Here is a 13,996-nt window from a genome sequence, read left to right as displayed (position 1 = left end):
GCTTTGGCTTGAACCCCCCAAAAGTGGGTAGATCACTGCCAGTTATTAACTCTGTGAGTAGTCTCATTGGAGTTGGCCACCCCTGCTGTATATCAATGTCTGATTGCATTTGTAGTTCCTCAGCTTCCTAAAGGAGGGGGCTTGCCCCCTTAAGCAAAGCAGCATGTATACCGTGCAGTGACTTTTCTGTGATGCTCTCCCCCCCCCCCCCCAAAAAAAAAGACTCTGGGATGTTCTTTATTCAGTAATTAACATTATCTTTTAGCCTTTAGGAAGCAACACCATTCTTAATCAGGCATTTTTGGCTGTATTTGAAGTTGGCTTTATGTGGAGTTTATATTGTTGGACACCGCCAAGTGGGAGGAAATGTGTGACATTAAACTAATAAACTGGATTTCAATTAAAGATCAAGCACTGCAACTTTGTATCGTCAATTTCTACACCACTCTTGTTTAGAGCTAAACTGGCTGTGCTTGGATATAATCTTTATCAAAATGGCAAGCAATGCTGGCTATTAGTTACTAGTTTACCTTGAAAAGATCAACATGGTATATATAGTAGAGGGGGAAAGAATGTCTTGGAACAAACTCACCAATGAGCAAAGCATAATAAATACTCCCAATATCTCTTGCAGCTCTCCCTTACATTACTTATGACATCATTAAAAATAGTCACTGAACCTTTCGCCTGAAACTATCGAAATATTCCCCCACTGTGTCTCAGCTCCATTCTACCCCACCCCCACCCTCTTTCAGAATGTGTGCATATGTAGATTGTGTGCAAGTGGAGATTCCCTTGTACCTGGTTAAAACTTGTGTTGTTTCATCATTTAGCGGTTTTAACTATCATTTTTAAGGCTTAACATTTAGGCAGTAGAGCTTTGCAAAAGCTTTTTTTTAAATCATGAGTCATTCATTGCCCTGCTAAATATTATTTTTGTAAGCTGGGGAAAACTGAAAACAAATTTAAATAAAAAATAATTTAAGAAAATCTGAATATACCAATGGGGAAAAGATACAAAGTTGCATTTTGCAGCAGATATAATACAATAAACCATTTAGCCTTTGTTTTTTAAAAAAGGTTCAGTAAAAACATAAGGAACATGAAATGTCAGTCTTTTTTATTAGCAAGAAACCTGAGTTTGCTTATTGTTGCACAGCTTTTCAAATACTGCCACCAATTTAGTTACTGCTACTCTCATTACTTTCTCCACATCAAATCCTGAGCTGTATTTGCTTTTTATGACAGCCAAGACTGGAAACCCAGACTCACATAGATGGGATGTTGCAAAATTAATCATTGTCTTCAGTGCTTTGTTACTCAATGTTGGAAACTCCTGTTTTACTGAAGTCCAAAATTTTGGCACTAGCGTGTCTATAAGATTTGCTTTTAGTGAAGGGTCTGATGAAAGTTGTATCAGTTCCTCCTCTTCTACAGTACTAAATATGAAGGAAGATCAATACCAAAGGGATCTTGAATCTACTGAAACTTGTCACCATTTTCAAAAAAAGTACTTATCAAAATGGGCACTGAGATGAGCTAAATGTCCATTAATTAGTGAAATAGTATCCCTCTTGCTGTAGAACTGGGAAGCAGTCCATTCCTCCTCCTCCAGTTTTTCTCTTCCAAAGAAGTTTATTTTCAAAGGCCGAAACTTTACAAGAGAGTCTAAGCAAATGAGTTTCGCCCCCTTGTGAAGACTTATTGAACAAGTTCAGCTTTTTGAAAATATCAGAGAGATAGGCAACTTTTAGCAAGAGGTCCGCCTCCAGAAAACACTTAGCATTGGCATGGTTTTCTTGGTCAAGGTAAGAATAGAGTTCTTGAGTAAGTTCAAGAACAACAGTTAATACATTTCCTCAGGAAAGCCATCAAGTACGACTGTAAAATAGAAGAGCCTTATGGTCAGTGCCCATCTCAACACATTTTATAGACAAATCTAGCTTTCTGAGGTTGAGTTTGGATGAAGTTAACCACATCTAGCACTGTTTGCAGGACTTTGTTCAAATCAGCACTCAAATGCTGAGAAGCAAGTTCTTCCTTATGGGTAGTATGATGTGTATAAACTGCATCAGGGGCTCTGCTGAGAATGAGTGCTTTTAAGCCATTGTAACTGCCTGCCATGGAATGAGCACCATCAGTGTGCACACCGACACAATGAGCCCAGATTATTTTATTTACAGCCATGAAGTTGTCCACAATTCCAAACAAATCTTTGCCTGCTACTCCTACATCTATGTCCTTACAAAGAAATATCTTCCACCATTTCATTTAGTTGATCATCAAACCACACATAACAGGTTAGATGAGCATCTCTATTGCTATCAATGGACACATCAAACTGCAAACCAAAGTCCTTCCTCCTCATTTTTCCTAAAAGCTGCTCATTAAGACCCTCTCCTAAATCTTGAATTTGGTGGCCGATTGCATTGTCAGGACACTCCAACCATAGTAGACACCATATCAATAGTGTTCTTCTGCTACTGTATTGGTTTCTTACATTTTGCAACCTGGTAATTACTTTATGGGACGCGGGTGGTGCTGCGGGTTAAACCAAAGAGCCTAGGATTTGCCAATCAGAAGGTTGGCGGTTCAAATCCCCACGATGGGGTAAGCTCCCATTGCTCGGTCCCTGCTCCTGCCAACCTAGCAGTTTGAAAGCACATCAAAGTGCAAGTAGATAAATAGGTACCGCTCCGGCAGGAAGGTAAACGGCATTTCCGGGCGCTGCTCTGGTTCGCCAGAAGTGGCTTAGTCATGCTGGCCACATGACCCAGAAGCTGTACGCCGGCTCTCTCGGCCAATAAAGTGAGATGAGCGCCGCAACCCCAGAGTCGGTCACGACTGGACCTAATGGTCAGGGGTCCCTTTACCTAGATTACTTTATAGCATGCTAAACGAGCTTTACTAAAGGACGGTAACCTGTTTATTAAATACTGATTCTTTCACCTGACTTAGTTTTCTAGAGAAATATTCCATTGGTTTACCCACATCATTCTTATAAACACTTTCTAAGTGACGTTTCATTTTGCAAGGCAACATGCATTCAATAGGGAGTATTTTCAAACACAAAACACACTGTGGGTGCTCTTCATTGTTCACACTAATGAAACCAAAATAAAAATAACTTTCATCTTGTTTTCTGTATTTGCGGTTCCTTTCTTCATCAACTTCTTCTTTGTCATCCTCAACAAGTTCTTGCTTTTTACTAGTACTTGCCAAACTAAATAATCTTTCCATATTGCTGTTTGAATTTAAGCGTGGGACCCGGGTGCAAGAAACTCTGGAAGCAGAAAAAAGTAGCACAGGAGCAAATGTTAGGCTAAAACAGACATCAGTTGGCTATACTTATGGGCATAAGTGAATGCCATCAGTGTTGACACCTGCCTTGATTTTACAGCTTTATTTTTTGTATTGTCATCCATTTTGGCCAATGGGCGAGTGGTGGCTGCGTGTGGCCAAGGTTTGCTGCTGCCGCTCATGCTGCCGCCTGTGCCACCGCCGCTCTGCTAAACGCGGCTCCTGTGCTTGCCCTTGCGAGTGGCAGAGGCTGTTGGAGGAGGAGCTCACCCCCAAAAAAGCTTGCCGACCCCTGTGAAAAGGTTGTTCAACCCCCAAAGGGGTCGCGAGCCACAGGTTGAGAACCGCTGATTATTGCGTTTCTTGTACACTGAAGACAAGAGCAAGATGCATTTTGGCCACTAGGAGGCACTGCCATTAACACAAAATGAAGATTCAGTGCCTTCTTTGTGGGCTTCCCCTTGTTAGCAAGGTTGGTGGGTCGCTTTCTGTCCTCTCGTAGGAGAAAGTACAGAGGAACAGAAAGAATCTGAAATTGATCAAAGGCTTGTGTTGTGGTTCTACTTGTAACAAAATAACAAGTAAATTCAATTTGTAACTATCGTCTGAATAAACTACTTTTAATATACCAAACATGGTAATGCTATGGCAAACAAATTTATATAATGGTCCCTTGGCTGTTTGGGTTACAGACTCCGCTAACTTGGAAGTAGTACCTTGGCTTAAGAACTTTGTCCCAGGATGGGAACAGAAATCATTTGCTGGTGGCGTGGCAGCAGCAGGAGGCCCCATTAGCTAAAGTGGTACCTCAGGTTAAGAGCAGACCTCTGGAATGAATTAAGTTCGTAACCCGAGGTACCACTGTAAAATAAAACTTTTGTTTCTCAAGTAAAAAAGTAACTTTTGATTTGTAAAGGGTTATGGGGTGGGCAGAAGGACTATGTATTTTTCAAAAAAAAAACACCCCAAAAACAACAACCCAATATTTTTTGTTTTCTCACATGGTTTCAAAATTTCTCTAGTGTGGGGCATGAACGGGGAGGGGAAAGTTCCACTGCACAAACAGAAATCATTGTTCTTACAGGCTACTGCATTGTGCCTCTTCTTTACTTGGTAATGAAATGTCAGCCAGAGGAATGAATCTTCCCTTGCCACACCTGCAGTGTCTACAGAACCATCTATAATCCATTCATCTGCAGCTGTTCATAGTACTCACCCAGATGCTTGGTCTTCCTAGTTGTCAGGGATGCTCAAAGCTCTGGATAACCGCCCAGGCATCTGCTAAAAGAATATATCCATCTTAACTTTTACATCCTAAAAAGTTTTGCATGTATCTAACTATCAAGAAAGTACAAAATCCATGGGCTGATGTTTAAAATGCCACTGACATCAGTCACAGCAATTCTAGAGCAAGATAGATCATTGTATCGCAGTAGACATTTAGCAAGTGTTTTCTTATGTTTGTTCCTCCCGACAGGATCCAGAGGAAAGTTGCGTTCTCGCCTCTGGGTTTAAGAGAGAATTACTCTACCCCTTTGTGTTGGCCACTTAAAGCACCACCAGCCTTAAGAGGGCAAAGCTAAAAAGGGGGAAATCTAGTGCCTGCAACTCCAAAGACTTTGACTCCAAATACTTAGTTCACACATTGACGTTTATCACTTGGCAAATACTAAATCCACTGATCTGCAAACATTCACGCCAAATCAAGAAACAGACCGAACCATTTAAGCACAATGCTTTTCAGATTCATCAGTTGCTGTATTAGGCCCTTTTCCTTTAAATCCTTCCTACTCACAAATCTGGAGGGACGCGGATAGTGCTGTGGGTTAAACCACAGAGCCTAGAACTTGCCAATCAGAAGGTTGGTGGTTCTAATCCCCATGAGGTGGCGAGCTCCAGTTGCTCGGTCCCTGCTCCTGCCAAGCTAGCAGTTCGAAAGCATGTCAAAGTGCAAGTAGATAAATAGGTACCGCATTTCCGTGCACTGCTCTGGTTTGCCAGAAGCGGCTTAGTCATGCTGGCCACATGACCCAGAAGCTGTACGCTGGCTCCCTTGGCCAATAAAGCGAGATGAGCGCCACAACCACAGTTGGTCACAACTGGACCTAATGGTCAAGGGTCCCTTTACCTTTACCTTACAAATCTAGTATTGTTTCTTTGTTTTTTATTAATCAGCCCATGCATCTCCTACACAGGAATAAAGCTGCACTTTATCTCACTTAGCATTTTGTGCAACACTGGTACAAGTTACTGGCCATAAGCAAGTAGTCTCAAGCAATGATTATCTAGCACCATCAAATTACATGACACTTAATAAAGAGAACTGTGCAAAAAACAGGTTGCTGGTAGGCAGTATTTTGAGAGGCCAGAGATGCGTACATGCATATGCAATACGCAGCAAGGGGTTAGGGGCCAATGGCTTATTGGAAAAATGGGTGGTACAGAGGAAGGATTTGAAGTAACATCATGCAGGCATCCTTGGATAAGTTACAGACATCAAGGATAGCAAGGAAACATAGGTAGAATTGTTTAGAAGAGAGCTTTGTAAGACAGCACTGGGGGGGGGGAAAGAATCACAGGCAGTGTTGTAATGGAAAATGAGGGCAAAAAGTAGACTGGGGCAAGGCCACTGAGTTTTAAGTAAGGCACTTGGGATGGATGCAAAATAGAATGAAAAGTTAGTGTAAGGGGCTCACTGCAAGCTCTGGGGCCAAGAGACAGATTCAAATGATCTAAAGAAAGGATTGTCATTAATTCTTACCTTCTACCTAAAGGAATACTGCTTCCAGCTTGTTCAGTTACCGAACACTTTGTGGAAGGCCTTGCGGGTAAGATGACAAGGCTTTTGCTTTCACTGGAACATACCTGCAACAGAAGAATTAGTTAACTGGCTACTTTTGTTACCATGGCTTTTGAAGAACACAAAGCTAGCAGCAAATGTTTCAACCTTGCAAAGTCAAGGCAACTGTACCAAATTTTGTCATAACATGTATCAAAAGCCCACTAATCTGAAGAATTGCAACATACTAGTTTTTCATCATTTCACTGCTTGTAGACCAAATTAGGGGGAATGCACAATGGGAATACTACTAATTCATTCGAGATTTATTGCTTTCTTCCAGATGCTAGCAACCAAAAGGTTCTGGGCTGGTGTGTGTTTTAAACTTGAATTCCTGTAGCATTCAAGCAGCATTTTCTGTCAGTTTTTGTCATTCCAGAGCACTATCCTGAACCTCAAGTTCTACTCTAGAGACTCATACTGCCGAGTGAACATTGTGGGAAGATGCCACAGATGGTTCCTTGTTCCCCAATATCCACATACAACATATTTTTAGGACCCATCCTATTTTTTATGATTGGAAACTGTGTTTTAATGCTGTAACCTGCCCTGGAACATTAGGGTGAAGGGTTGGGAATGAATGAAGAATATTTATTATTTCTATTGGTTCAGTGTGATGGGTGTTTTTAGGGTTAACAAAATGTAAGAGAGAGAAGACATGATTCTATGTGAGGGGGAAAAGAACTCAAAATATTTTTATGGCAACAAAATTTGCAATTTTTTAATAAATAAATAAATAAATAAATAAATGTGTTTCTTTTTCAAAGCCCAGAAAAATTGTCTGAAGGTACCTGATGTAGTTCCAGCAGCTGTAAGCAGGCCTTGCCATATATAAAGACCACTCTGAACGTGTTTTTTTAAATAAAAGTTTTCTACATTCTACATTATACATTATACCATACCAAAAGTTTATCAAAATTACATATTATGGACTTTCTTCAGCTTATCTGCCAATCATCCGTAATTAAATTTTAGTTACGCATTTCCTAAATTTAATACTGCCTTTTTATATACCTTCCCAATCTTATTTCACTCTGAACGTTTTTTGGGGCAAAGCAGGGTATAAGGCTGTGTGTGCACTGTGCATCTAAAGCACATTTCCTCCCTCAAATAATTTTGGGTACTGCAGCTTTTTAAGGGCTGCTGGGAATTACAACTCTGTAAGGGGTAAACCACAACGCTCAAAACCCCTTGAGTGTGCTTTTAAAGTACAGTACATATGCAGCCCAAGCATAAAATACAAGGGGACATTGCCAGGCTTTCATGCCCAACTCTTCACTTATTTGCACAGCAAAATTAACTCTTGCTGAGCAGTGAAAGACAAGCCATTCAAACGTGGATACTAGTTAGCACTTTAATATGTTTCACCCTCTTTCGCCTGTATTTCACAGGCTATGAAATCCTGCAGGGGGGGGGGGGGGCTGGACTAGATGAGCTTTGGGGATCCCTTCGAACTCTACAATTTTACAATTTAGGCCAGTGACTGAATGCATGGGTTCAACGACACGCTTTTTTAATTATTAAGTGCTCTTTCTTGAATGAAGCTGGGAAACTTAAGGGGGTGCGGGGCATCTATTTTTGGGTAGACGAGCTCCTCATGCGAAGCCTGCCACCCACCCACCCCTCCAAACCACGGGCGTCAATCCAGCGCCACAGACATTTGCACACCGAAATGGCCCTTCCCGGGCCAAGCAGGAGCTCCAGCACGTGTCTCTCACGACAGGATCCGGAAGCAGAGGGCGGCAGCCCTGCCCCGGGTTTCAGTGAGAGGGATCCTCTGCCCCCCTGTGTTGACCACCTCAAGCACGGGACGCTTGTGGTGCGCAATGTTTAAGGGGCTCCGCGGGGGAAAGTCCAATTTCAAGGCCAGCTCCACCTCGCACGCGGCCATGCTTACCTCCAACCTCGGTAGGCCCAGCAGCGCCAAACCACCCCGATCAACCAGCCCAGCAGCGGAAAGGGCGCAAAGGGGGCAAGGGCGCCTTCCGCGGGTTTATATAGCGAGCGGGCAAAGCCGATCGCGCGAGACTTAGCGCCCAGGGCGCGCGCAATGGATGAGAACGGCGCGAGCGGTGGGGGGTGGGGTGGGAAGAGAGAGAATTCGTCCACTCCAGGCAAGCGCCTCTTCTGGCTGCGTCGCTGATTGGTGGAGAGGAGAGGGCACGTGACTTATCTGAAAGAGAAGGCGGGATTGGCGAGGGAGGTGGGCTAAGCAATAGGCGTAGAATGTTAGAATGCATAGCTGTCAACTTTACCCCTTTCTTGCGAGGAATCCTATTCGGAATAAGGGAATTTCCCTTAAAAAAAGGGAAGAGTTGACAGCTATGTAGAATGGGAGAGGTTGGAAGGGGTCCCTGAGGGTCATCCAGTCCAACCCCCTTTTAATGCAGGGAACTCGGTCAAACAGGACAGGTGGCCATCCAACCTCTGTGGAAATGGAAAAGGGAACAGGCGCTTCTTGCTTGAAGAGGGAAGGGAGATGCTGTCCATTCTCTGCGCATTGCAGGAGGATAAATATTAAGAGACGGTGGCTTGCAGTCGCCCTGCCGTGTAGCCCGCGACTGGTTTCCCCCTCGTGGCACTGGGGAGGTGGGGGTTGCAGTTCGCCATCGCTTTGCATCGTGCTATTTGATGCGCAGGTTTGGCCCACGAAATAAGTGGAACTGCAGCGTAACAATACAAGGTGTTACTTTGTTACAAGCGCCGCCATTTCTAGTTGCAGTTTAGAGCTGCGGGAGAGTTGGGCTTCCGCCTATTTCTCTCTGTTGTGTATCTGGTTTCAGCAAAGGCTGGATCAAGCAGCCTTGCTAGTACAGTATTTCCTTCTTAATCCAGTTCTCCCTTTCTAGATCACAGAGAGTTGGAAGGGACCCTGTTATGTACTGAGTTGAATAGGATCCAAAATGCAGCAGCCTGTTTGGTCCGCAGGAGCCACCCAATCCAACTCTGGGTGGAAGTGAATCCACAACCTGATTGGCCTACAGGAGAATCCCAGAATTAGCCAATCACGTGGGGCCCATTCTGTAAATAATGTATATAAAGCAGACATTTCGGGGGAAATTGCATTCCTCACTACTATGAGCTGAATAAAGAGCATGAAATCCACACTCAACTCGGAGTATATTTCAGACCCAGAGGATCATCTATTCCAATGCAGGAATATGCAGATATCCTATATGGGAATTGAACCTGTGACCTTGGCATTATCAGCACCACGCTATTTATAGTAAATTAATTACTATTTTTTTTATAAAAATGTGAATTATTGGTCTTGCCACTGACATTTGTTGTTGAGTCTGGATCGGTAATGTGGGCCACAGACTTTGCCAGCTACGTTTTCAAGGGCACAACCATCCTATTTGAGAGGCGTGGGAATCTAAGGGAGAACAAGTGTCAGATTCAAAGCCCTGCTGTCTAGTTGTGGCCAGAGTAAGCAGGACACCAACAGCGAGATGTTTGCACTTGCCGTGAATCACTTCCATGAATGTGAAGGGAAGGTTCTGGAAGCACAAGTGCCATCTTGCAACTGGGCCAGGCTCTGTCTCTACCGGCAACGCAGCAAACATGCCAGGTTTTTTTTTTAAAGCAACTTTAAAAACCATTCTAGATATTTGTGCACAAGGCCTGGCAAGGCCCAGAGAGCATTGCAATAATAAACATGAACACGCTTCTATCCTTCGTTCAAAATTACCACATGAACTTTTATGAAGAATACAAGCCATAAATAAAAGCTAGTCAAGCTGCAATTTCAATTTGGAGTCCCTGGCTGCTGCTATTGCATGGATTTATGCTTACCCTATACATGTTGGTCTTATTATACGATACTGAAAATAGCTCGTAGTATGTCTTCAGCCCACATACTGTCAGTGCACCCCACTATTTGACTTCCACTATGCATATGCCCTGCAATTAACATTTCTACATTGCCATACACAAATACTGGATGGGAAAAGAGCACATAGAAGCAGTATGTATCTTACAAAGGCAGAAGAACTGTTTTGCACTTCTTGTCAACCCTTCAATGATAATGTGCTATTTTTGTTTCTTAAAGGCCACTTTCAAAATGTTGTTACACTCCTCCTCTTCCCCAAATGAGGGGTGCAGAAGAGCAATCCTGTACCCAGGGGTAGATACATCACTGTGCCAAAGGAACTGCCATTGTATCCAATGCTAATCCCAAGGAGGGAAACACATGGCTAGAAACATCCCAGAACACTGTGAATAGGGCAGACTGCACCCCCGTCACAGTCCCTGGAAATATTACTAAAACCTACCAATCAGGAATGGTACAGATGGTCCTGGGACCTTTTCCTGGCTCTACACCCCCAGCACAGTGAGGTGGGAAAGCACAGACAACCAGGCAAAGTGTCACAGGAATATTCAAGAGACCTCTGTTGTATTATCTGCTAAGGCAAACGCAAATGTATAAGCATGTCCTTAGAATCACTAGTTCAAATCCCTCTAGGAGAATTTTTTTTTTTTGTTCCCCAACCCCCATGAAAGAGAAACATGCAACTAAAAATGATATTGAGTGGAATATCACTTCTGAACATGTGAGATTTTAATTTGCTATCAATTTAATTTGCTATCGGTTTAATTGCCCTGAATTTGTCCATGCCCCTTTTTCTAGTTTACTTGAAAAAACAAAAACAGAACAGCAATATGTCTCTCCTATGGTTAATTTATGTTTTATCAATTTTCCAGGAAAGGTGGGGGAATCATATGTTCCTGGGAAGGATTAATATTTTCTGTAGCATTTCCCTATTTTAAATGACTCCAGTGCTAGTATAATTTATGACTTCTTCACTGAACGGGTTACCAAATTATTATTAGGTCACAGCTGCAACCTTATTCAAGCTTTTACACCACAGAAGGCAGGAAATTTTTTGAACCAACCAGCAGCTGCAATAAAGACAAATATTATGTACACAAAGAAGGTTAGTCTCATTGGGACTCTCTCTACAAAGGCACTAATTTGCACGGGGAATACAACTTTATGAAATGTAATTAAGTTGCAAGGTAGGGGAAGGAATGGCTATGCTATAAAATAATCATATTCCAGGGGTATTTATGGAGAATCGGACCAACTGCAAAAAGCTGTCTTAAATAAAGGTTGATAGGAATTAAAGCCCCTAACTTGCTATTAGCACAAAGTGTTAACCTGCTTTATGCATTTGGTGATGTCTTGTTCTGGTTTATGGATTTGTTAGGTCAGGGTGAGGCTGCCTACTGTCTAATTCTTAGACAGAAAACAAATCCTTCTGCCGTTCCCTTCTCACTATAGAAAAAACCACTGGTTTCTACCCTCTTAGTTTATGACTAAGAGGACCACTGTGGATCTTTATGAATGGTCAGAGGTGAACTTGAGTGGGCATGGACAGGAATGCAGTACCATCAAAGTGCCAAGCTTAAAAAAGGAAAAGGACATGTACTCATGATGCTGTCCAAATTCATGAGGGCAATACTTAATTTCTAAAGGAAAAGAGTGTGATAGAGTTAAGGCTTGCCAGTGTCATTGTCCATCAGCCCAAATTTCATTCATGTGACAAGCAAAACTATTTTATAGGTGTGGGCAGAAAGTATAATGGTATACTACTACATATAGCTGTCAGTAAATCAACAAGGGTTTTTGATTCCCAATGGTTTCACAAAAGCCACAACAACAACAAAGACTCCCGATTAAGTTGGTTTTCTTGGCTGATTGTACTTCTTTGTCACTTTCCATTCAGATGAATGCCAAAGTGGCTTACACACAATAAGCAACAAAAGCAGGGACATAATAGAATATCATCATTAGAACACAAGCTATGTAATATCATTAGCAAATGCATAATATAAAAACAATTATAAATAATTTATAATATATAACAACAACAATAATAAGACAGACGCTAAACATGGTTGCATACATTGCCGCTGCCACCACTCCAGCTCAATAATCATGCACTTTACTTAGCATACAAGAGGGTCCTGATTCGATAGAAGCAGCTGCTACAGAACCAGACTGCAACAAGCACCCAGTTTTCTGACCTCAGTCAAGTACATGTGCATTTATGGCCAGCAGGCTTGTTTCCACTCAGGCTGCTGCCCCCAGACTCAAGCTCTCACCGAGGGATTGAAATAAATGTTACACCTACTCCTCTTGGGACTCCACAGTCTCACTGAGAACCACCATCCATCCCCCACAAATAGCAGCATCATGAAACAACAAGCAAAGGCAGTGATAAACTTGTTATGCCCTACCATCAGCATCTGGTTGTTCTTGTTTCAGATGACCTGCATGAGACGCTTGATCTCAAGAGTCATGGTCTCAGCACTACACTGGGCAAAAGATTCCTGCATTGCTAGATGACCCTTGTGGTCTCTTCCAACTCTACAATTCTATGATTCCATGGATGTCTTAACAATTGGCAGCAAGGCGCACACCCCATCACTCTTCCTACCAGTTCTGTTACAGCCCAACATTAGCCAGGCTAGTAGACCTGCCAGGAAACAGGGTGAGCTGATGGGGTCAGTGTGCTCATACTGTCTGTTGCTCAGGCTCTTCACTCTTGGATTAATTCTGTGTGCTTTTGGAGGGATGAGGAAGTCTGTGGCCCATGAATTTTGAGCTCCAATTTTATGCATGAGCTTGAAATGTAGATAAGGCGAAGCAACGTTAGCTAGTCCAGGTAGTTGTGTGGCCTTGAGGCTCTTACTACAGCCACCCACAGCAAAATGGATATTTTCTGATAACATTTTGGTTGGGAGTATTTGGAGGCAAATGAGCAGCAGGCTGTGAAAAGGAAATGCAAGGGTGAGTGTTCTTTTGACCTTTCAATAAAAATTATATAAGAACAGTTGTGTTATAAATAGTTCGTTTTGTCTTACCAGAGAAAGGAAACACAAGGCTGTTTTGTTTGTTATGAAGGGATACAATGAGAACAATTGTATCCTCCTGATACTATTTTGAAGAATAACATTTCTTGCTTTCCCAGCATTTCTTTGTCAACCATTAAAAAAGAAAATACGTCTTTGTGATATGCACCCGGCCAACATTGCACTTATTTGCTACTAGTTTTCAGAGGGGCAGCTGTATTTGACACAATCTCACAGCATCTTAAAAGACCAACAAACTTACTGTGGTGTGAGTTGAGCCCCTCCCCAAAGCCTCCGCTTTTAAAAAACAAAACAACTTAGCATCAGTGGTAGTTAAACCAGAGTTTACAGTTAGTTCCTCAAGAAAAATTGAAAGAAGACATGCCACCATTGAGCATTGAGCAACCTGAAACTGTTCTTAACCTGAAGCACCACTTTAGCTAATGGGGCTTCCTGCTGCCGCCACGCTGCCGGAGCACGATTTTTGTTCTCATCCTGAAGCAAAGTTCTTAACCTGAGGTAATATTTCTGGGTTAGTGGAGTCTGTAAACTGAAGCATATGTAACCTGAAGCGTATGTAACCCAAGGTACCACTGTATTGGAATAAAAGAAACCTGTTGTCTTTATTAACCCCCCAAGTGATCGGATTGGATTTTTATCTTGATAAGTTGTGATTTAGTGGTTTCATGCTGATATATCCTTTTGAATTTCCTTTGTTTGAGAATTACCCCTTGAAGGTCAGCAACAGAGTGTTCTGAGAGACTGAAATGCTCTTCTACTAGTTTCTGAATCTTAAAAAAATAATGTTATTTTGTTGAAGGGCAAGTATACCACTGCACGATGAAATAAAATCAATTCTAATTTTATTATCGTGAACTAAACTAGCCTCCAGTTATGCCTGTTGGGCAGGAATGCATCACTAATGATCACTAATTCCTGTTGGGCAGGAATGGATCATTTTTAAAACTGCCCTATGCTGGAACACAAAATATGCTGGAT

At 42.3% G+C, this 13,996-nt stretch overlaps 3 long non-coding RNA genes across 3 annotated transcripts; 1 reads left to right on the top strand and 2 right to left on the bottom strand.

Annotated features, from left to right (window-relative positions):
- Window positions 1–241: 241 nt before the first annotated feature.
- Window positions 242–2,371, top strand: LOC310685709. The gene is made up of 2 exons (XR_014515413.1): window positions 242–1,845; window positions 1,910–2,371. It is a non-coding gene; the product is annotated as an uncharacterized lncRNA (long non-coding RNA).
- On the bottom strand, window positions 1,106–8,204 carry LOC310685708. Its single transcript, XR_014515412.1, has 4 exons — window positions 8,037–8,204; window positions 6,062–6,165; window positions 4,517–4,581; window positions 1,106–3,283 (listed from the first exon to the last, which is right to left on the bottom strand). It is a non-coding gene; the product is annotated as an uncharacterized lncRNA (long non-coding RNA).
- Window positions 6,883–7,800, bottom strand: LOC310657427. Its single transcript, XR_014501774.1, has 2 exons — window positions 7,173–7,800; window positions 6,883–6,980 (listed from the first exon to the last, which is right to left on the bottom strand). It is a non-coding gene; the product is annotated as an uncharacterized lncRNA (long non-coding RNA).
- Window positions 8,205–13,996: the final 5,792 nt, after the last annotated feature.

This window comes from Podarcis tiliguerta (assembly GCF_965153285.1).
Source record: "Podarcis tiliguerta genome assembly, chromosome: 9".
NCBI classification, from domain to species: Eukaryota; Metazoa; Chordata; class Lepidosauria; order Squamata; family Lacertidae; genus Podarcis; species Podarcis tiliguerta.
The sequence above is the reverse complement of the archived record's forward strand: the minus strand, read 5'-3'. Positions and strand labels throughout refer to the sequence as shown.